Genomic DNA, 25,088 nt, shown 5'->3' with positions numbered 1-25,088 from the left:
AAGGTCTCAAGTCAGAAGGAATTTAAAACGAAGTGGAAATCTGTATCTACAGGGGGAATGAACAGTACCAAAATGATAAACATGTAATATGTATTAAAATGTTAATATAGGGACTTCCTTGGTGGTCCAGTGGTTAAGGATCTGCTTTGCAATGCAAAGCATTTGCAAATGGCAAAGGTTTGTTCCTTTGCCAGAGAACTAAGTTCCCACATGCCACTGAGCAACTAAGCCTGCATGTCTCAAATAGGGTTTACACGCTGCAATTACTGAGCTTTGCCTCCTCAAAGACAGTCCCTACCAATAGGAAGATCCTACATGCCACACTAAGACCCAGTACAGACAAAGAAATTATAAATAAATAAATAATAATTATCATAATTAATAATGATAGACTGGCAAGTTAAAGATGCATCCCATGGATCTTAAAACTACTTAAAAAACAGTTACAGTTAATAAAGTGACAAAGGACATAAAAGGGAATCAGAAAAATTACTCAATCACAAAGAAGTCAGGGATAAAAAAAGACATGAAAAGAAAGAACATGGGACAAACTGAAGACAAAGAGCAAGATAATAGAATTAAACCCAACTAGAGTTAACCTTTCAGATGTGAACCCAGAGTTAAGATGTAATTCAGGGCCCAGACAATAGTAGATCCCCATACACTGCAGTCTGCAGCCGAAACAGAGCCTACCAGGCCCCAGGGCACAGAACAGCACCAAAAGTTTATACTGAATGGTAAATTAGAAGACTTCAATCATACAAAGTACATTCTCTGTTTATAAAGAGATGGCACTAGGAATCAATGTTCACTGGACAGAAGAAGAATAAGGTGCTAGCATAGTGTGGACCTTCCCTCTTTTACAACTCTAATTAAGCCCAGGAAGGAGCAGATAAAAAGACAGGACTTACATCTCTTCAACACTAGACATACTTGACATACATAGACAATACTAGACGTTCATGTTTGATTTTCATGGTTCAATCTCTTCTCTCTTCTCCTCTCTTGCTCATCCTGGGCAACAGGCACTGCTCCTCTAAACCACAGCTCAATCACTACACACAAAGCCGGATGATATTTGCCGAGTCTTTCACATAAACCAGTGAAAACTTGTTTCCTCCTATTTCGCACTCTTGGCTCTTTTCAACCAACCACGACTCTTGTCCTAACTCCTGGGGTCCTGGTCCTCTGTCACTTGCAGCCATGTTCCCATACACCAGGCCTCAATTACACCCAATGAAATTCCTATTCAGGGTGGCCATAATAGAGGCAAAAATGGAAAGAACAGGCAGCGCCTTACTCTCCTCTCTTGTTCCTTCACTACGTACATTCACTGAAAACCTGTGTAGCAAGTTTGTTACATACAAACGTTCAAGTAGAAAACTTTCAAACATGTAAAAGTGCATTTGCATGTGCCATCACATCAGTTAGTCCACAGATCTGACACACATTGTCGTGGGCATATCTAAGACAAATTGGTGTGCATTTGTGTACTTTACTGTACAGAACGGTATGGAGTACAATAGTGCAGGACTTTTATTTCAAGCTTAAGCTGTCTGAAAGGAAGCATAAATGCAGTGGTAATGTAGAAGGTACTACTATTCTATTTTTAAAGGTGTGCTTTGTTGCTCAGCTGTGTCTGAATTTTCAACATATTGACTGCAGTCCTCCAGGCTCCTCTTGCCATGGGGATTCTCCAGACAAGAATACTGGAGTGGGTTGCCATGCCCTATCCAGGTACTGCAAGATTAAAAATATTTATTTTATTGTTTGTGTTTGTTTTCTATGTATTATTTGTGTGGAAAGTATCATAAAACTATTAAACTACATTAATACATAGACAATTGTCTTAGTTTGCTACCTAAGTAAATTTGCTGGATTTATGAAGAAATTGGGATTTTTGAACACCCTTTTCAAATGTAACTTGTTCATATACAGGGCACTTACTGTTCTTCTAAACCTGTGGATCCAAAAGTGAATGCATCCCCTCCAGGTCCAAGGAAGTTACATTCTTGGTTGGGATTTTAGAGGAAACATGAGATCTCCATAATTCTAGCCATTTCAGTCTTTTCAAAAGATCTTGATCAGGACAAACAAATAGTAAAGTAGAAATAGTCATTGTGTTTCTACCCACTTCTACAAAGTGTTGCTAAGTTCTCAATACTGGATCTTGTAATGCTGGTGGACTAGATGGAGAAGTGATGTGAACAGAAATAAGGAAGGTGAGACAGGTAGGTCAGAATGTGAGGTAACACAGACAGATATTTAGAAGCTGAAGAATTGAGAGAGATTTGGGACCTGAGTTGGAAAAGCAGTTTTCAAAACAAATTGGATGATGTGGTATGTGTAATCCTCACTTCATTCATTAGAAGATCTCTACTGACCAGTCTGCTTCTATTTTCTGGAGCAAAGTTCAGATCCAGCTAGCTGTTTCTCATTGCTGCTCCTTTCTCCTGGCTCCCACACTATGCCCAGCCGTTCAGCTTATTCCATTCTTTTTGTTTGTTTGTTTCTTGCTGTTGTTCTTTAAGACAGACACTGCGGGCTACCTACAAAATGATCTATTCTCTGCTTCTCTTTCAAAACTGAAAATAGTTTGTTATATGGCCATGAGCCTAGTAGCTACAGGACTGCATTTCCTGCCCACCGGTGCTCTTAGTCATGAGTGGAGACTTAGAGATGCATACAGATCTGTAAGAGGGATTTCTTGGAAGATTGCTTTCAAGAAGCTGATTTAGCTGAGAGGTGTGACTCTTCCCTTCCCTACTTTCTTAACTGCTCCTTGGATTTTGGTTGTGATGGCTGAAACTCCTGCAGTTGTATTGGACAATTATGCATCCTTGGAGATGGATACCACCCAAGCTCTGGCTGGCCCACCTCCAGCTTTGTTTCAGTGGGAGAGAAAAATCAAGTTTATCTTGCTAAATTATAGTTGTTTTAGTTTTTTGCAATGTGCATCCAAACTAATCCTGATACTACTATGTGTTTGATATGATATAGCCTTATTATTTTGTTGGGTTTAGTGAATATATTTATGTTTTATATTTCTCTAGTTTTTTATTTCATAAATTGATTCATCAATTTATTTTGAATTTTTATACTTTCTTATCTTCTTTCCATTCTTGTTTATTCCATATTTGTACAGCCTGGGCCATGTCCTCTCTTATAACCTCATCCATATCTATATCTGCAGGCCAAAACAGACCAAGAGCTGTGTGGAGGGGACCAAAGAAGAATGAATACAGGGATATGAAAGAAGAGTGGTGGCCCTTGTTACTCATCGTGAATGTTCTTCAGTAGGATCACATTCTCCTGCCCTACCATGTGCCCACCACTGCCAGGTTTGCCATGACCATGGAAGATATTTTGGCCAGTGGAATTTGAGTAGAGATGATATGTCACTTCCAAATGGAACTGTTATTTTCTGTCCCACTAGCTGGAATGCAGATATAATGACAGGTGCTGGAGCAGCCATGTTAGACCAGAGCTAAGTAGCAAAAGTGGAAGATGTGCCAAGAAAGAAGTGGGCCCTCATCTCTATGGAGAGACCTGCACTAACATTATATGACAGAGAATTGAAATTGTATTGCATTTAAGACAATGTTATTTAGGTTATGATTACACTCATAATAGAATAACTGATCTTTGTGTTAGCCTTGTCTTGACATTAGGGTCTGAATGAGACAATATATACTGACATATACTTACAAGTGAGTCAAGTGACAGCCCTGCCCTCTGGAAGCTGTGCTCTAGTGTGGGATTCAGAATCTGAAGCAAGAACAAAGCCATATGGCAGGACAGCTTCAAGATCCTGTAGGAACCCTTGGGAGGGGAACCTCAATCAGTCCTGATCTCAGGAGGTTGCTTGAAGCAGGGACAATTCTCTTTCAGACTCCTCCTAAATAGGCCATGGTGCCAAGTTTCATGTAAAAGTGATTTATTTCAAATTCCTTCCAGAGTGTTTTCCCTTTTGATCCAGTGCTTAAGATATGCGTTTGAGACCTGGTTTAGGAAGATTGCAAATGCCCCAGGGCAACTAAGCCGGTGGGCCACAACTACTGAGCCTGAGTGCCCTAGAGCCTATGATCTACATCAAGAGAAGCACAGGATTGAAAAGCCAGTGCACTGAAATTACAGAGTAGCCCCTGCTCGCTGATAATAGAGAAGTCCTGAGCAGCAATGAAGACCTGCTGCTGCCACGAAGTCACTTTAGTCATGTCCAACTCTGTGTGTCTCCATAGACCGCAGCCCACCAGGCTCCCCTGTCCCTGGGATTCTCCAGTTAAGAACAGTGGAGTGGGTTGCCATTTCCTTCTCCAATGCGTAAAAGTGAAAAGTGAAAGTGAAGTTGCTCAGTCATGTCTGACCCTCAGTGACCCCATGCACTGCAGCCATCCAGACTCCTCCATTAATGGGATTTTCCAGGCAAGATTAATGGAATGGAGTGCCATTGCTTTCTCTGCAATGAAGACCTAGTGCTGACAAAAAAAAAAAAAAAAATTCTCCCAGAGAAACCAGTGAGGTCTCAGGGGAAGCAGGACATGAAAAAGGATCAAACCAGTCTGGGTCTTATATCATGCAAGTCATGGAGAGGGAAACTACAGCCTGTTTTCATAGGGAACTTGGGATATAAGTTGTGCCTCAAACGTGCCCCAACCCAAGGTTGGGAGCTGGGATTTCATGCTCCCACTAGTGCATCCCTCTCATCCTTCAACAAAACCCAGCTGGTGTCTCCAAGCCTTTGTATTAGATCCTACAAAGACAAATCAAAGGTGACACTAGAATCAAAAAACACCAAAGCTCAGAAAATGCAACCTCAGATAATGACTAGATTTCTGCACCCAGTCTGCCATCTTCAGCATCATATCTGAAATTCTGCGAGTCTAAAGAACTCCATGGGTCTATACATGTAAGCTTTAAAAAAAAAAAAAATTCAGGTTTAAATTATATACGAGTGTAGTTGATTTACAGCATTGTATTAATATTAGTTTTATGGGAAATTAATTTCCATATACATACACATGTATCCATTGTTTCTTAGATTCTTTTCCAATATAGGATATTATAGACTATTGAGCAGAATTCCTGTGCTGTACATTAGGTCTTTGTTGATTATCTACTAAATAAAGTAGTATACATATATAAACTCAAACTTTCAATTTATCCCATTCCCACCTTTCCACTTTGGTAACTATAATTGTTTTGATACAGGGAAGGGTCTAGGCACTTTTTGGATGAGGGTCTGTGTTTGTGAGTGTGCAGTTGCCAGGGAAATCAAGCCCAAGAAAGACACATTTGAGATGATGGTAAATGTTGAGAAAGACCTGGCCATGCAAAAAGCTGGGAGAAAAACATTCTAGATGTGGGATGTAGACCCTGCTAAGACCAAGGTAACCAAGTTTAATGAATGGCTACCCTTCCACTGTTAAACCTTCCTTCCATGCTTGGAACTTGGCCTATAGGTCAACCACCATGACCTCCTCCCATGCTTCAGTTGTGAGTTAGCAGCAATGAGGCATTTCAGCCTTCCCAAGAAGGGAGAATCTGGGACTATCACGAGGCTGAATATGCTCTGGACTCAGGGACATGTCCACAAACTGGTTATCACCTGGAGCATCAAGTGCTAGGGGCACCACCAATGCCTCTGACTATCTCCATATACGTGTTCTCAGGAGGAGAAACACCAAAGAACAGATAGAGCAATAAACAAGCAATGACTCTTTTTCATCTTGCCCTGTGTGATTCCCACAGCCCTTTGACCACACTGCTTTCTGCTCCAAACTCTTTCCTCTTTTGTTTCTTCAAAGGTGGCTTGTGAATAATATCAGCACCTTACTGTGAAGCCTGGTGGCTGGAAATGAACTCACAGTTATCTGGGACCCAGAGATGTCCAACCTTGTCCTGTGTTTCTGTCCTTTTTCTCCAACTGGATTCATAAAGCAAAGTCCTTACAAAATATAAAGGTGATTGTAATTCTTTCATGGCCTTTGAATCTCCAAGGTCTATTTGGAGCATCAAAGAGGGAACACATCCTGGCATCCAGGCTAGTCTCAGGCCCTGACCTCACTCAGCCAGTGGTTCCCTGAGGAAACATAAGGCACATATCTAAGTTGCCAGAAGGCTGAGAAGAGACAACTTCTCACTGTGAATGCAGGTTCATGTTACCCAGTCAGCCAAGGGTCTGTCTTTTGTGAATGAGGAGCAGGAGCTCTGGGGATCTGAGTTGGGAGTGAGTCAGTCACCAGCTGCATGAGGGCATCCTAGGGTCACTACAGCTGGGCCTCTCCCACTGTGCCTGGAACCAAGAAGAAACAGCCCTGAATATTGCTTTCCTGCTGCTACATGGAGGTAGGTTTGCTGATATAATCAGAACCAAACTTGAGGGGCAACGGGAAAGAAACTTCCACTCTGGTGTTTGCAGACATCTGAGAGCTACCCAGCAGTGGATGCAATTGAGCTTTCTCTCATCTTTCCCTTCCTGGAAGTCTCCTAGCCTGGGAACCAGAGTTCCTGGGTCCCAAGTCTTCACTAACTTACCTGCAGCTAAGGTGAGTCATACCCCTCAGGGTTTAGTTTCCCATCTCTTGGATGAGGGAGACTGGACTTCTTCCAGAGCATTTGTTCCAAACTGAGGCTAAAAGCCAATCAGTGGACAAGTGGATCAGAGGTGGGTGTTGCTGAGGATGCTGAGGTTTCCTCTGGTGGGCAAGGGGATGTAACTCTCTGATGATGTTCATGGGTCCTGGGCTCAGGACTGGGAGTGGTAGACCACTTGGCACACAGCTGCTGTGACACCGAGGACCTTAGAGGCCTTGCCCATTGGAACTTACCTTCATTTGGGTTCTGTGGGATGAGATCATGTAGTTATAAGTCAGAAATTACCAATTGGAAAGCTTGTAGATTCCTAAGCAGAAACCCAAATTAGGCTGATGAATCATCTCTCCAAAAAAATCTGGGACCTAGATATGCCAGGACTCTTAGATAAATTTTGTAGTATTATAAATATCATCTAAAGTAGGTCATCTTTTGGATGACCTGCCATTTACTCTCTGGCTTGGGATAATACCCACAGTTAGAGTGGAATCAAAGGGCCTCTGGGGGAGGCTGTCCCTCTCCCTGTGACTCATTAGCAGTGAATACATCTCTCTCAACTCCACATCTGAAACAGGGATTCCAGCAGGAAGGACGTTACCTCCAATTTTAACCAGAAGACTCAAGAAGGTCTGGCCCTCAGGTGGGCCCTATTCTTTTCCCAGTGCTTCTTCCTTCCCTCCTGGGTTCTGTGCTAGCTGCCCACCTCCTGGCTACTTGGTTCTGCGTTCCTTCTCCCTTCACTTGTAGATATCTAGGCAGTCCCACCTGTGGCTCCCTCCCTACCCAGGCCCAATCCCTCACCTGCAGATGGCACTAAAGAAGGGAGAACCTAGACTGGTCTTCCAAGTTCATTCTTTCTAAAAATGTCTGCATTCCTCCTGCTTCCGGACCCTGTCCTGAATCATCCACATCTCCAGCTAGATGACTCAGCTTAGCAGAGGAATGGAGATGCAGATAGGGAGGGGGGCGGTAAGGGTGTCAGGTGTGGGGGACAGTTTTCAGATGACAATAGATGAGTTGGAATAAGGAGCATGTGGTCTTCCAACCATTCATACATTGGGGATCTGCCAGAATCTGTTATCTTGGGCTGCTCAGAGTATCAGTAAGACAGAAACTTCAAAATGGACTTTCTATAAACTTACTGCAAAACAATTTCAAACAACAAATACAAGAAAGAAGAGTGTCATGAACCCTATATTTCACCATTTGGCTACAATAACTACAAAACTAACCTCTTAGTCCCACAGGGTGTCATAGACTGGAGACTATGCAACATCAAGGTGGTGGACAATTGAGTTCCCAGGGAAGACATTCTTGACTTGCACATCAGTCTTTCTCTTCTTGCTATGTTCTCACATGTGGTGGCTGATGGGAAGGAAGAAGAGGGAGAATAAGAGGGAAAAATAAGGAGAGGCTAATCTCATCATGAGGAACCACCATCAACACCCCATGTCAACCTGGGTACCTCCCAAAGGCCCTACTTCCTAATATTATCACATTGGGAGTCAAGGGTAGACACAATTCAATCCAAAGCAGCTATGCAGATCCGGTTTTAAATCAAGACAGACGCTCATTTCACCAAATGTACATAATGAGTATTTGTGGTAGAATAATTGGATATGAAAAAAATGCTCTTTTGTTCCCAAGAAAATGAACATTTTATATCCAGTCCATGTGCAAATTTCCCTGATTCTCAAAAAGAAGATGTCTTTTCACAGTTTATTGAAGAATGTAGTCATATGTTGCACTGGTCATTCTCCTTTAAGACAAAATAGCTGTTTCTCTCCCAATTTTAATGCCATTTATTTGTTCAGAAACAGGGAGGAAGCAGGGTGGTTTGTCTTACAGAATGTCCCACTCTTGGGTTTAGAGCAGGAGTCCACAACACCAGCACAGTGGGCCAGGACCAGTACTAGTCCTTGGTCTATTAGGAACCAGACCTCCATAACAGGATCTGAGCTGCAGGCCAGTGAGTGAGGCTTCATCTGTATTATAGCTGCTCCCCATCACTGTCTCATCACCCCCAGAAGGGACAGTCTAGCTTGTTTTCCTGGAACTCTTTGTAGTTACATAATATATGCTTAATAGAAACAAAAACAGCTTAAATATTGTTGACTGTTTTCCTTTCTCAGTGCTCAGAATGGTAAGTTGGTGCCTTAGCAGTCTATCACAGTGACAAATTAGATGATGCCTATTAACATTTGGACACATTCTGCCAGCTTAAAATTCAATACTAAAACAAAACAAAACAAAACAAAACAAACAAACAAAAACTAATGCCATGGGATCCAGCCACATCCTTTATGGCAAATAGAAGGAGAAAATGTGGAAGTAGTGACAGATTTATTCATCTTAGCCTCTAAAACCATTGTGGATGGTGCCTGCAGCCATGAAATCAGAAAACATTTGCTTCTTGGCAGGAAAGCTATGAAAAACATAAACAGTTTGTTGAGAAGCAGAAACATCATTCTGCCCTACAAACTGGTAGATATTTGCCCTTATCATTTGGATTCCTAAACTTTCTGTCCAGTCCCCATTGGTCTTTTAAGTCCCTCAGGTTTCTTTTCCTTCCTGATTTCCAAGATTATTTTGTGCATTTCTTTACCCAGTCTTGAAATCAGCCATCTCTTTAAGATTGTCAGATGGGAAATGTATTTAGAAGCTACATGTTAGACCTCAGAATAGTCACTGTTATCAAGTTGTCACTGTTTCTAGGCTTTACAGTGGTCGGAGGAGGAAGTACACATTTTCATTAGAATATGTGTTAAAATAAAATAAAATTAAAAGCAATATAAAATTAAAATTATTTTATATTTTTATAATAAAATAAAAAGCAATTATTAAAATAAAAGCAATATAATTAGTTGGTACAAACTTATGCTTTCAGTTCAAGATTTAAGACAGGAGAATTTGAATTAAATCTCTTTATGTTATGTGTGAACCTCTTTTTCTAGCCGCTGAAAGGCTTACTTCAAAACATTAGTTTTAATTATTTTCTTACTTTTACCTGTTAACATACATATGATTCTGTCACAATAACAGAAACAATATGAGGAACAATAAGTTGTTGAATTATTGCCCCCCACAGCTGCAATGGCAGTGCAGATGCATGGCGACTGCAATGGCAGTGCAGAAGCCTGGCAGAGAGGAACTACCCCACGTCCAAATCAGGGGCAGCAGCCGAGTGGAGCTACCCTACTTCCAAGGTAAGGAGCAGCAGCTGCACTTTGCTGGAGCAGCTGTGAAGAGATACCCCACGTCCAAGGTAAGAGAAACCCAAGTAAGATGGTCGGCGTTGAAAGAGGGCATCAGAGGGCAGACAGACTGAAACCACACTCACAGACAACTAGCCAGTCACATGGACCACAGCCTTGTCTATCTCAATGAAATTAAGCCGTGCCATGTGGGGCCACCCAAGATGGATCAGTCATGGTGGAGAGGTCTGACAGAATGTGGTCCTCTGGAGAAGGGAATGGCAAACCACTTCAGTATTCTTGCCTTAAGAACCTCATGAACAGTATGATAAGGCAAAAAGATAGGACACTGAAAGATGAACTCCCCAGGTCGGTAGATGCCCAATATGCTACTGGAGATCAGTGGAGAAATAACTTCAGAAAGAATGAAGGAATGGAGCCAAAGTAAAGACAACACCCAGTTGAGGGTGGGACTGGTGATAGAAGCCATATTCAATGCTGTAGAGAGCAATATTGCATGTTAACTTGGATTGTTAGGTCCATGAATGAAGGCAATTTGGAAGTGGTAAAACAGGAGATGACAAGAGTGAACATAGACATTTGAGGATTCAGAGAACTAAGATAGACTAGAATGCGTGAATTTAACTCAAATGACCATTATATCTACTACTGTGGGCAGGAATCCCTTATAAGAAATGTAGTAGACATCATAGTCAACAAAAGATTCTGAAACGCAGTACTTGGATGCAATCTCAAAAATGACAGTATGACCTCTGTTCATTTCCAAGACAAACCATTCAATACCATGGTAATACAAGTCTATGCCCCGATCAGTAATGCTGAAGAAGCTGAAGTTGAACAGTTCTATGAAGACCTACAAGAACTTTTAGAACTAACACCCCCAAAAGATGTAATTTTCATTATAATGGACTGGAATGCAAAAGTAGGAGTCAAGAAACACCAGAAGTAACATGCAAATTTGGAATGGAATACAGAATGAAGGAGGGCAAAGGCTAATAGAGTTCTGCCAAGAGAATGCACTGGTCATAGCAAACACCCAATTCCAACAACACAAGAGAAGACTCTACATATGGACATCACCAGATGGTCGGTACCAAAATCAGATTGATTATATACTTTGCAGCCAAAGATGGAGAAGCTCTATACAATCAGCAAAAACAAGACTGGGAGCTGACGGTGGCTCAGATCATGAACACCTTATTGCCAAATTCAGACTGAAATTTAAGAAAGTGGAGAAGAGCACTAGACCATTCAGGTATGACCTAAATCAAATCCCTTAGGACTATACAGAGGAAGTGAGAAATAGATTTAAGGGACTAGATATAATAGACAGAGTGCCTGATGAACTATGGACAGAGGTTCATGACATTGTACAGAAGACAGGAATCAAGACCATCCCCAAGTAAAAGAAATGCAAAAAAGCAAAATGGCTGTCTGAGGAGGCCTTACAGATTGCTGTGAAAAGAAGGGAAGAAAAAAGCAAAGGACAAAAGCAAAGATATACCCATTTGAATGCAGAGTTCCAAAGAGTAGCAAGGAGAGATAAGAAAGCCTTCCTCAGTGATCAATGCAGAGAAATAAGAGGAAAACAGTAGAATGGGAAAGACTAGAGATTTCTTCAAGAAAATTAGAGATACCAAGGGAATATTTCATGTAAAGATGAGTTCAATAAAGGACAGAAATGGTACGGACCTAACAGAAGAAGAAGATATTAAGAAGAGGTGCCAAGCATATACAGAGGAACTGTACCAAAAACATCTTCACGACTCAGATAATCACGATGGTGTGATCACTCACCTAGAGCCAGACATCCTGGAATGTGAAGTCAAATGGGCCTTAGGAAGCATCACTATGAACAAAGCTAGTGGAGGTGATGGGATTCGGGTGAGCTATTTCAACTCCTGATAGATGATGCTGTGAAAGTGCTGCACTCAATATGCCAGCAAATTTGGAAAACTCAGCAGTGGCCACAGAACTGGAAAAGTCCATTTTCATTCCAATCCCAAAGAAAGGCAGTTCCAAATAATGCGCAATCTATAACACAATTGCACTTATCTCACATGCTAGTAAAGTAATGCTCAAAATTCTCCAAGCCAGGCTTCAGCAATATGTGACCTGTGAACATCCAGATGTTCAAGCTGGTTTTAGAAAAGGCAGAGGAACCAGAGATCAAATTGCCAACATCCGCTGGATCATCAAAAAGGCAAGAAAATTCCAGAAAAACATCTATTTCTGCTTTATTGACTATGCCAAAGCGTTAGACTATGTGAATCACAATAAACTGGAAAATTCTGAGAGATGGGAATACCAGACCACCTGACCTGCCTCTTGAGAAACCTGTATGCAGGTCTGGAGGCAACAGTTAGAACTGGACATAGAACGACAGACTGGTTCCAAACAGGCAAGGAGTACGTCAAGGCTGTATATTGTCACCCTGCTTATTTAACTTATATGCAGAGTACATGATGAAAACGCTGGGCTGGAGGAAGCACAGGTGGGAATCAAGATTGCCGGGAGAAGTTATCAATAACCTCAGATATGCAAATGACACCACCCTACTGCAGAAATTGAAGAAGAGTAAAGAACTTCTTGATTAAGGTCAAAGTGCAGAGTTAAAAGTTGGCTTAAAGCTCAACATTTATGAGGCTGGGCATACACACTGAGGAAACCAGAAGGGAAAGAGACACGTGTACCCCAATGTTCATCGCAGCACTGTTTATAATAGCCAGGACATGGAAGCAACCTAGATGTCCATCAGCAGATGAATGGATAAAGAAAGCTGTGGTACATATACACAATGGAGTATTACTCAGCCATTAAAAAGAATACATTTGAATGAGTTCTAATGAGGTGGATGAAACTGGAGCCTATTATACAGAGTGAAGTAAGCCAGAAGGAAAAACATCAATACAGTATACTAATGCATATATATGGAATTTAGAAAGATGGTAACAATAACCCGGTGTATGAGACAGCAAAAGAGACACTGATGTATAGAACAGTCTTATGGACTCTGTGGGAGAGGGAGAGGGTGGGAAGATTTGGGAGAATGACATTGAAACATGTAAAATATCATGTAAGAAACGAGTTGCCAGTCCAGGTTTGATACACGATACTGGATGCTTGGGGCTAGTGCACTGGGACGACCCAGAGGGATGGTATGGGGAGGGAGGAGGGAGGAGGGTTCAGGATGGGGAACACATGTATACCTGTGGCGGATTCATTTTGATATTTGGCAAAACTAATACAATTATGTAAAGTTTAAAAATAAAATAAAATTTAAAAAAAAAAAAAAAGCTCAACATTTAGAAAACTAAGATCATGGCATCCAGTCCCATCACTTCATAGCCAATAGATGGGGAAACAGTGGAGACAGTGGTTGACTTCATTTTTCTTGGCTGCAAAATCACTGCAGATGGTGATTGCAGACATGAAATTAAATGACACTTACACCTTGGAAGGAAAGTTGAGGCTAATCTAGACAGCATATTGAAAAGCAGAGACATTACTATGTCAAAAAAGTTCTGTGTAGTCAAGGCTATTGTTTTTCCAGTGGTCATGTATGGAAGTGAGAGTTGTACTATAAAGAAAGCTGAGCCCCGAAGAATTGATGCTTTTGAACTGTGGTGTTGGAGAAGACTCTTGAGTGTCTCTTGGACTACAAGGAGATCCAACCAGCCCATCCTAAAGGAAATCAGTCCTGAATATTCACTGGAAGGATTGATGCTGAAGCTGAAACTCCAATAATTTGGCCACCTGATGTGAAGAGCTGACCCATATGGTACAGGGAGGAGGGAGGGGGGGTAAGGATGGGGAACATATGTATACCTGTGGCGGATACATGTTGATGTATGGCAAAACCAATACAATATTGTAAAGTAATTAACCTCCAATTAAAATAAATAAATTTATATTAAAAAAATAAAAAAAAAAAGAAAATTCCCTAATGTTGGGAAAGATTGAGGGCAGGAGGAGAAGGGGATGACAGAAGATGAGATGGATGGATGGCATCACCAAGTCAATGGACATGAGTACTTGTGGACTCCAGGAGTTGGTGATGGACAAGGAGGCCTTGTGTGCTGCCATTCATGGGCTCACAAAGAGTTGAACACGACTGACAACTGAACTGAACTGAATTTGTTGAATATAGTGCCACATTTCTTTCCTTTTTTTCTTTTGGTTTTCTTTGGTTTTGTTTTTGATGGGGAGTATTTTTGTTTTTCTTCAGAAGATATTCCCCTCTGAATGTAGAGTCATAAGTCTGAATTTTGAAGCCACTTAAGCAGTGTATTGTTACAGGTAACCAGTCAACAACTTGATGCAATTAGATATATTAGTCTTTGTTTTCAATTTGTTCAGTTCAGTTCAGCCCTTTAGTTGTGTCCGTCTCTTTGCAGCGCCATAGACTGCAGCATGCTAGGCTTCGCTATCCATCACCAACTCCCGGAGCTTGCTCAAGCTCATGTCCTTCGACTTGGTGATGGTATCGAACCATCTCATCTGCTGTCTTCCACTTCTCCTCTTGCCTTCAATCTTTCCTAATATCGGGGTCTTTTCCAATGAGTCAGCATGTTTAGTATGCATTCAGTCTCTTTTAAAATCAACCAACATGAATTAAATTTCTCTCTGTCCCCACTGCACTCCCAACTCTAGGCCAGAAACAAAAAACTGCAGAGACTGAAGGCTGAAACCAGCACACCACTGTGGAGATTTGTTCCCACTTTCTTTTCGGGAAAAAAAGAATTAGTTGCCAACATTAAAATCAGTAGATTGTACACAAATATCCAAACTTCTGATTCTCTTGAAAACATGGCCAACTGGCCTGCTTTCCAGCATTGCTGAAGTGGAGGAAAGGCTGCTCCCAGTGGTAAGGCCTGTGCTGCCCAGATTCCAACATGGCCACCTAGTCTTAGTATCATATCTCCTGCCTCTTGGGGCCATGAGTTTGTGAGACTAGATTTCTAGCTCTCTTAAGATAAAGACTACTTTTGTCTTGATCAACTTTGACTTTGAAGCCTTTAGCCCAGAACCTAGCACACATTTCTTCCTTGTACAGTTGTTGGATGATATAAAATATCTTGTGGATGCATATGACATTTCTTCCAATACTGAAACCATGCAATTGAAGTACTGCTCTGCCCTATATTTTTGATGCAGACTGGCATCATAGGGGCCCCTGATGTCTGCCATTAGACCCACTACCTAAGGCAAGGTGTATTTCCCTGGGCTGTCCCTGAAGTCTTCACTTTGCCATTTGACAACTTATCCTCCTAGGAATCTCCTCTCCAGCGAACACAGCAATGAATATCTCATGAAGTGGCTAGGAAGATAACATGAAACCACACGTGTAGAGTATGGCCCCTAGTATCCATTTTCATGATGTTCTTAGCCATTTTTTCTCCAAGTAGGCAAGATTCTCCATCTTATTAGATGTCCATGCAGATCAGTTTGACTTTCCAACCAAGCTTCAAGGAAGAGATTGTTTCAATTCTCTGTATTCTGAAAAGCTGCAAAGTCCACTCACCAAGGCCACTGATGAAGGTAAAGATTTTATCAAGAGCTTTTTTTTTCTTCCAGATCTTTTGGTGGTCTAAAGGGGAAAACTAGGGTAGCTTAGAGCATATATAATTAGGGGCTCCTGGTCACCACTACATGCTAAGAACCCAAACTTCCCTGAGTACTTGGAGCCAGGAAAGAAGCATGAAGTGGCTTGTGCTCCTCGGGCTGGTGGCCTTCTCAGAGTGCATAGTCAAGTAAGTATGTGGACTGTATGTCACATCATATTCTTTTCTCAGACTTTTCTTTTCATCTGATCATTCTTCCACCCATCAGGTTTAGAAGGGAATGGAATATTTCCCTAAGAGTCTTAATGTTCAACTCTTACTTACTGATAAGTAACTTACTATAGGAACCGTGGATCCCAAGGTCTTGGTGTAGATTTGCATGGTTGCACAAATCTTGGGGTCCAATCATGTCACGACCTATTGAAAATGCAACTCCTTGCAACTGTTCAGTGCACAGTCTATGCAGATGTCGATGTGGTCCTGTGGAATAGCACTTTCTACATTTTATTCAACATGTCCTCTTTTTTCCCTGTCTACCTCAGTGTGTATATGCCTATGTCTGCATCTCTGTATCACTGTCATTTATCTCTCCATCTCTTTGGAAGTCACTGGGAGTGTATTTCTCTTTCTGTTGTTTCTTTTAATTTTTCATTTGACTTGTCCTTCCTTCTCAAGCCTCTGGATTTCCATTACTTGTTCCCTATATCTTGGATTCTTCTTTCAACTCTCTCTTCTCTGACAACTTGGAGAATGATACACTGTTTTATATCTGACAAGCAGTGTGACCACAGCCAACTCAGAAACCTCTTGCATTTCAAATTGCTCCCTTGTAAAAGAGGATGAGAGTCCCCCTTCTACCTCCTTCCTTGAGGTTCTATGAGAAGGATAGTATGGGATGGCAACAGCAATGTTAATGGCTGTCATTGTTGAGACTTCCTATTTATCAGGTACCTTATATCCATCACTTCTCTTATCCCCAAGATATTCTATTTGGAGGGTTTGTATTGTTACATTCCACCATTTTACCGAAGGGGAGACTGAGACACCATATGGTCATATGGCTTATCCAAGATTGCAGAAAAGAACCTGTATTCAAATCTATGTCTTTGCCATGGTATAGGTATAAAATTCTGATAATAATGTACCTCATAAAAATGATTAGAAAATACACAGGGCCATTACAATGACAGTTATACCTTAACACTGACAGCTAATTGTAGCATCTTCTTTGTTTTCTTTGTCAAATGCTCGGTGAAAGAATACCTCTAAGGAGAGTGAAGACCATGAGAAAAACCCTCAGTGGGAAAAACATGCTGAAGGATTTCTTAAAGGAGCATCCTTACAGACGGTCCCAGATTTCTTTTCGTGGCTCAAAACTAACTATGTACCCTCTGAGAAACATTATGGATGTGAGTATTTTGGGAGGATGGTGCTCCACAGCGCCCCCTTGTTCTCTAGTCAGGCATGGGGCTCATTTGGAGGTGCCAGGTGGGATGTTGAGGGTGGGGTTCCTGCAGGAGGCAGAGACAGTGGAAAAGAGGGACCCCACCCAGAGGAGAAGGCACTCTCATCCTCAACTGTTGGTCTTGGTGACTGGGCCTGGCAATTACCAGGTGGCAGGTACATATTCATTTCTCTGTCAAGCATGTGTCATTAGTTTGATGGCGATTGTTCCTTCTGAACTACGTGAGCCACTCAGCTACAGATGAAGAGTCAGCCATCACTGATCAAAAGGTAGAACCAACTGCAAAGCAATTGTGAATACCCAGGCAGAGGAATTCAGTTTCCACAGATGCAAGAATAACAGCAATAATAAGTTACTGAATCTGTATTCCATGTATGGCCATAACGATCACTGTGGTCACTGTTTTGAGATTAGACAAAGGGCTTATTTTGTCTTCAAGAATGCCCATGCCAGCCTGAGAGATAGGCAAAGGGTAAATACATGTCAAATGAAAGGGTCACCTGTGTGGTGTTGATTGGATGTGGTCTGAGTTTAGAGGGAGTGGCTGGGGTTGATCAAGAAGGAACACCTGGAGAAGGGGCTGCTAAGGCTGGGTTTGAAGAGATTACAGAGCTTCTCAAATGAAGGCACCAGACCTCCTTGGGTGTCCAGTGGTCCTAGAGGCCCAGTGCTTATGCCTCTGGGCTGCCCATGCAGGAGGTACCACTTCAACTCCTGGTCATATAGTCAATATCCTACATACAATGTAGCACAGGAAAAATATATCAAATGCAGATATGTCTGTGATCAAATTCTGTGAGGTGTACAGTGGTTAGAAAGTGATCTCAAGAGATATGTGACACCCAGAGGGAGGCATCAGTGTGGGAATAGAGGATAGCCAGTTCTGCACTAACCCACTCCCTCCTTCTCCCTGTAGTTGGTCTATGTGGGTAACATCACCATTGGAACACCCCCTCAGGAATTCCAGGTTATCTTTGACACAGCCTCATCTGACTTGTGGGTGCCCCCTGTCTTTTGCACCAGTCCAGCCTGTTGTGAGTACAGATACCTCATACCCGGACCATCCTTCACTTGCCCTGCTGCCCTGTTTTCCACCCTTGGCACCTGATGAAACTCATCTCTTGTGTCTGCAGCTACACACATTAGGTTCAGACATCTTCAGTCTTCCACCTTCCGGCCTACCCATAAGACCTTCACCATCAATTATGGATCTAGGAGAATGAACGGAGTTGTTGCTTATGACACAGTTTGGGTAACAGTGTAACAAATGCTGAGTCAAGACTGGCTATGGAGTGACCACGGCTTGCAAAACAGATGCAGGACAATCTAGCAGGACCCTTCCTAGCCTAATTCCCATATATATGGCCATCATATCCATAGGATATGTTTCTGGGGAGGCAGTGCCTGTGGTGACACAGGAGTAAACAAATTAGCTAACCCAGAGATTTGCTTGAGGTGTGGACTTGCAGCTCCTCTGCCCATGAGCAGTTCAAGGTTCATTTTGCTGAGAGAGAGAAGAAGGGATAAAAGCACCCACTTTTATATTAACAGACTGTTCCAAGCACTTTCAGGTGATAACTAGTTTAATCCTGCAACAACCCCACACAGCAGTTACTCTGAATAGCTCATGAGACATATGAGGAAACTGAAGTACAGACCGCAAGGGCCTTGCTAAGGGCACACATGTGGTAAAATGTGGAGTTAGGCTGGCTTTTTAGGGCTGAAGTTGCTGTGGGATGTTTGGGGACAGGATAAAACTGATCTGAGGACCCTGGGGGCAGTCATTGGCTTCAGGTATCTAGAGTGCTAAACTGGGGGCCTGAGAGGTCAAGGGGCCTGATAAATGAGTTCTCACTCTAGACGACCCTTGAGAGTCTAATAAACCTATGGCCCGCCTCCCCCAAAATGCCTGAGTAGTTCCCCTCTCTCTCGTACACATTCACAGAAATATACACGTGTCCCCAAAAGTGAATTCCTCAGGCAGTAATTTCATAGACACTGGAAGCAAGATTGTGTTTTCAGCTTCTGTCTTCCTGGACAGATGCAGAATCCACAGTACATTACAGAGAATGCAGTCCATTCCTGTCATTAGGTCACAGTGATGCCAAAGAGAAGGCTATCTTGTTCTCGTTCATTTTGTCCATAAGGTGGCACCAATGGGACCTGGCCTGACTCTTGGTTGCCCCACCTGTACAGAAGCCACAAGGCCAATTTGACTCACTCAGGTGGTGTTTTTCAGAGGGTCAGATGTTTTAAAATTCACAGCCTCTCTCAAGTGAAACCCAGATTCCCCTCCCAGCTTTGTCTAACCATCTGTGGGTCACCAAAGATAGAGCCCAGCCTCAATTCTTCTCTGAGGATCTAACGGCAATGCATCCCAGGCCAGTCCTAGCCCCACTTCACATATCTGTGAGTGGGATCACTCTTCTCTCCCACAGATTGGGGACCTTGTAAGTACTAACCAGCCGTTCTGTCTAAGCGTGGCGGAATATGGGTTTGAAGGCAGAACTTATGATGGTGTCTTCGGCTTGAACTACCCCAACATATCCTTCTCTGGAGCCATCCCCATCTTTGGCAAGCTGAAGAATCAAGGTGCCATTTCTGAGCCTGTTTTTGCCTTCTACTTGAGCAAGTAAGTCTGAGATGGACAATCAGTTTATCCAAATAAGCTGTAAGTTGCTTTCAGTTGCATGAAATTTATAGAACACTTGCTAAAGAAGTATCCTAAGATAAAATCTAACCCAGGATAACTATGGCCCCCGGGCCCTACCTGGCATCACTACTGGCTTTTATAAATAAAATATTATTGGAACACAACCCTACTCCTGGGCTCAAGATCAGTAAATTGGTCTCTGGGGGTGTGTGAGGAGGAAGGCTAATGGAAGACAACAGGAAACAAGTTGAAGGAAAAGGCATTAGGATTTGCTTATTTGATAAGGATCCTTATTTGATAAGGAAGGAAAGAGAAGGGTGGGGGATATCTTTCCCTCCTCATTAGCATTTCACTGGGAGCCCAGGACCAGCTACACAATTTGTGGAGCCAGTGAGAAATGAAAGTGTGGGACACAAAAGTGTGGGACCCCTTGTTCAAGAAATATTAGGCATTTCAAGACAGGGAGAGCGGAGCTGGGGTCCCTTCTGAGTGTGGGACCCTCTGGACAGTAGAGCTCACAGGCCAGCGGAGCCAACTCTGGGTGACCTGGACCCACACCCTTAGAACTCCCAGGCCTTGATTTTCCTGAAAAATGACAAGGTAGACAAGGGGAAGGCCAAAACACTTCAGCACCCTGTCCTCTGAGAGTGTCTGAGCACTCAGGTCACAGGAGATCCAGGGCATCTTCAGAAGACATAGTGGATGGAGCCCAGCCAAGTGATTTAACTTCTTACCTCCTCTGTGCCACTCATTAGCCAGTAACAGACCTCAGTCTGGATCTCAATCGCTCCTAGACACTATTTCTGCATCTGTACATGGGGACCTTATTAGGGCCTTGATGGGTGGACAAGCACAGCTCTCAGACGGTGCTGTTTTTACAGTCCTCCAAGGATCCCAGCCTCTCTTCTCTTCAGAGACAAGCGGGAGGGCAGTGTGGTGGTTTGGTGGGGTGGACCACCGCTACTACAAGGGAGAGCTCAACTGGGTACCATTGATTAAAGCAGGTAGTGGAGTGTACACATGGACCGGCAAGCCTCTCCCTCTGAGGGTCAGCCTAAGTGGTGTTCCCACTACTGTACATGGACATAGGCAGACACACACAAATACATTCTTAAACATATAGTCACACAGACATATACACCACCCACAATGACACAGACAGACACACAGACACATGGAAACACACAAGCAGACACATATAAACCTTCACAGAGACACATAAGAACATGCATAGCTAGTCAGAGACACACAAGCACTCACAGAGACACATAAAAGCACACATACAAACAAACACACAAGCCCATAAATACACAAACAACCCATGGGTTCATAATACCCAGGCCTTCTGAGAAAGGCTCTGACCATGGTCCTAAAAGGGTCCAAGAGGTCTGTGCAGCTGGGAGAGGGCTACACCCACTGCCCTGTGAGGCGTGGAGCATGGTTAGAGGACTCTAGAGGGTGGTGAACAGAGGATCAGGGAGAATTTCTCCAGCATGAACAGAGTTATGATAAGATGACCAACTGTCCAGGGCTACCTAGGACATAGGAAGTTCTCAGTACAGATAAATGTCATTTTAAAAACAGGGACAGTGAGAAAATGGGGAAAACTGGTCTTCTTAGGGAGCAACTACCCAGCAGCAGAGAGAGGTTGGCTGCAGTCTTAAGACGTGAAAGCAACTAATAAAACAGACATTCCATGTTCTTGGGCACACAGTGGGACAGGGGCTATAACAGAGAATCAGGAAGGTGGGATCCAGGAGTGACCTGAGGACAAGAGGCATAATTGATAGGATTCTGTGTGATACCCTCAGACAAAAGCTGACCTGTCCTTTGGTGTTTCTGTGGGCTAGTCATGTATTTCCTGGCCAGGGTCTCAGGGTCTGAGCTGGTTGTAGGAGCAGTGCTGGGAGATACCCTCTCCCAGAGGAACCCCTCTCTCCTACCAAGAGAATCTGCTGCCCTTGCAAATCTCCATCTCCACTCTGTGTGCAACCCGTTATTTGTTCCCCATCACATACAGCTCTCTGGATGTTTCTTATTGATTTCTCAGTCTTTGTTCACTCATTGAACAGACAAGCATTGAGCATTCACTGTGTGCCAGACACTTTAGGGATACAAGGAGATTAAAACTCACCCTCACATTTAAGAAGGCAGATGTACATGAAGTGACTCGCCCAGAAGTGAATTGTGACTTTGGTACATGCTAGACATGAGGAGAAGGCAATGGCAACCCAGTCCAGTACTCTTGCCTGGAAAATCCCAGTGATGGCGGAGCCTGGTGGGCTGCCCTCTATGAGTTCTCCGAGAGTCAGACACGACTGAAGTGAGTCAGCAGGAGCAACAGCAGCAGACATGAGGAAGGGTCTACAGAGAGAGACCAAGACAGGAGAATGATAAACACTGGGGAAAAGACTTCCCGAAAACAATACAATTAAGGTGGAATATGGAAGATGAGAAGAAATTTGCTAGTCAAAGTGGAGTGGAGTCTTCTAGGAAGGAAGACCAGCTTGTGTCAAGGTACAAAATATCCTGGTGCATTCAAGTACTGCATTTGAGGATGTCAAGAAAGGTACTGTGTCGAGAGCAAAGGAAAAGAGGGCAAGAGACGAAGGGCTGTTTAGGAGACAGTCAGGAAGGGGGAAATTCTGGGGAGAATCTGAGTGACCTTGATGCCCTCTTTCTTCCATTGTCTCTCAGCATCTCCATGAAAAGAAAGGTTATTGCTTTTTCTGACAGCTGTGAGGCCCTTGTGGACACTGGGACATGACATATCGAAGCCTCAGGAAGACTGGTCAATAACATACAGAAGCTCATCGGCGCCAGGCTATGGGGTTCCAAGGTGAAGGGTCATGCCCCAGGGTTACTTCCAGTCTCCAAACACAACAAGGAACTCCAGGGCCAATCTCTCACCCTCTCTCTCTAACTGCACTAAGTTTATTGTTCTGTGGTCAATACCCTTCCCTCTATTATCTTCACCATTAACGGCGTCAACTACCCAGTGCCAGCTCGAGCCTACATCCTCAAGGTGAGGGGACAATATTGATGGTTGGTTCTCAAACTGGAGCTTGTAGGAACCCTTGGGCTACTGCTGGGAGGAGTGCGCCCTCTGGAGGCCATGTCACACCATTGCAGATGCTGCTGAGCCCTGTGGCTGGGCCGGTGCCTCCCACAAAACCAATCACTTGAAAGTAAAGGGCTGTGTGGGACACTGATTTTCCTGATATAAATGTGGAGATACCATACCATATGGCATGGTCGGAGTCAGGTAGAGGGGAATACTAAGTTCCTCAGTCCTCAAAGAGCTTCAATTCAATCTGAATTCAGAGGTGCATGAACATGAAATTCAGCACAGCAGTCCCTGACATAGGCCATATTACAAGGAGAATGGCTGGGGACAGTCCCAGTGTGATGTCCTAGCATAAGTTCACAGTCTCCCTTCCCTTCTCAAAGCTTTCCTGGTTTGAGTGATAAATTACATGGTCAGCCTAGTTCTCGGCTGCATCTTCCCCTTGCTCTGGCCAGGTGCCTCCTTTGTGAGTTGGGGTACCTGTCCCCACTGTGGGGAGGTTGGATGCTAATGTGAATAAAGGGTGCTCAGTGACTGCTCAGCCCACACGTAGGGTGGAGGCTTCATGTCAGCTCCCTGCAAGAGTTCAGAGCAGGCTGATGGGCTCAAAGAAGGCTTTGAGGAGGAGAGGGAATTTCAGGAATTCTAAAACCAGAAACTCACTGAGCCATATGGAGGGTTGCTTGGTTCTATGCAAAAGTGCACTGGATTCCATGCAAATGGCATCTCAAGGTGCTCTGCACTGGGGCACTGGGGACTTACTAGGGGTGATGAGGGATACGGACTGACTGGTGGGGCTGGGAAACCAGAGTACCTTACCCACCCAAGCCTGGAGTGGCCAAAGAGGGTGAGTGTGGGCCGAAGGAGGCTTCTCAGATTTCCTGAGTTAAGTCTTCAAGAACGTGTTGTGGGCACTGATCTATTTAAGATGGATAACCAACAACGAGTTTCTTTGTAGCACAGGGAACTCCCCTCAGTTATATGACAGCTTGGATGGGAGGGGTGTCTTTGGGACCAGGATACCCGGATACATACAGTTGAGCCCCTTTACTATCCACCTGAAACTCAGAATATTGTTAATCAGCTATACTCCAATACAAAATAGAGCTTGATAATAAAGTATGGATTGTGGGGATGCAGGAGGAAAACCAGCATTCTCTGCAGAGAAAACAGAGCAGGAGTCAGAAGGAAAGAAACAGGGAGTGAGGAGAGCTATGGACACACTTGTTCTTTTCTAAATAATTATATTGAAGTGTGGCTAATCTGCTGCTGCTGCTGCTGAGTTGCTTCAGTCGTGTCCGAAGTCTCACAGTGGTCGACTCTGTGCGACCCCATAGACGGCAGCCCACCAGGCTCCCCCGTCCCTGGGATTCTCCAGGCAAGAACACTGGAGTGGGTTGCCATTTCCTTCTCCAATGCATGAAAGTAAAAAGTGAAAGTGAAAAGTGAAAGTGAAGTCTCTCAGTCGTGTCCAACTCTTAGCAACCCCATGGCCTGCAGCCTACCAGGCTCCTCCCTCCATGGGATTTTCCAGACAGGAGTACTGGAGTGGGATGCCATTGGCCTTCAGTGTTGCATTAAGTTCTGCTGCAGAGCAATGTGACTCAGTCATACATATAAAATTATATATTTCTTCTTATTCTTTTTCATGTGGTTTATCACTGAATATTGAATATAGTTCCTTATGCTTTACAGTAGGACTTTGTTGTTTATCATTCCTCTGTTTCCCCAACTCCCAGTCCTCCCCTCCCCCACACCCTTCCTCATGGCAACCTCATGTCTTGGCCCTCTTTGGTTTTAGATAAACTCTCATGTCCCCTGCTGCTGAGAAAACCCCTTGATGCTTACCAAAAGAGGGAAATAAAACAAAGAATTGAGCTGGGTCTGGATATTGGGGGAGTCACCGGTAAGGGCTCATGCTGACTGGTGTGTGTCTCTGACTCCCCCAGGATTCTAGAGGCCACTGCTATACCGCCTTTAAAGAGAGCAAATTGAGTCCATCTACAGAGACCTGGATCCTGGGTGATGTCTTCCTGAGGGTGTATTTCTCAGTCTTTGATCGAGGAAATGACAGGATTGGCCTGGCACGAGCAGTGTAAATGCTTGGAGTGGTTCAGGAATCAGTAAGGCCTCTCCTAACACACACTCACTCACACTTTCGGCACTCCAGCCCAGGATGCTGGTGAACTGTATTTGGTGGTCTGTACACCCTATTCTCAGTAAAGAATAAAGGGTTTCACTCTTAATGGTACTGAAATAAATGTTGCCTCTGTTTGTGTCAGGGAGTGAAGGATCTAGAACCAAGTCTGAATCAAAATTGAGAGGAGCCCTACTCCAACTGGCTTTAAGGAAAAGGGAGACTCATTGAAATGATTCTGGGAATCCAGGACACAAGAATCAGAGCAAATACAAAGATCTCAGTGACTGGACCCAAGAAATCAGAAGTCATCAATTCTCTCTCACCCTCCCTCTTTCCCTTTACTCTTCTTTGATGGTCTTAGCCTGTCAACTTTCTTCTTTAAGGCTTCTA

At 43.5% G+C, this 25,088-nt stretch overlaps 1 pseudogene; it reads left to right on the top strand.

The window, feature by feature from the left end:
• Positions 1 to 15,444: 15,444 nt before the first annotated feature.
• On the top strand, positions 15,445 to 24,657 carry LOC133241274 (pregnancy-associated glycoprotein 1-like; annotated as a pseudogene).
• The last annotated feature ends 431 nt before the right edge of the window (positions 24,658 to 25,088 follow it).

Source organism: Bos javanicus, chromosome 29 (assembly GCF_032452875.1).
Source record: "Bos javanicus breed banteng chromosome 29, ARS-OSU_banteng_1.0, whole genome shotgun sequence".
NCBI lineage: Eukaryota > Metazoa > Chordata > Mammalia > Artiodactyla > Bovidae > Bos > Bos javanicus.
This window is presented reverse-complemented; position numbering and strand designations above follow the sequence as displayed.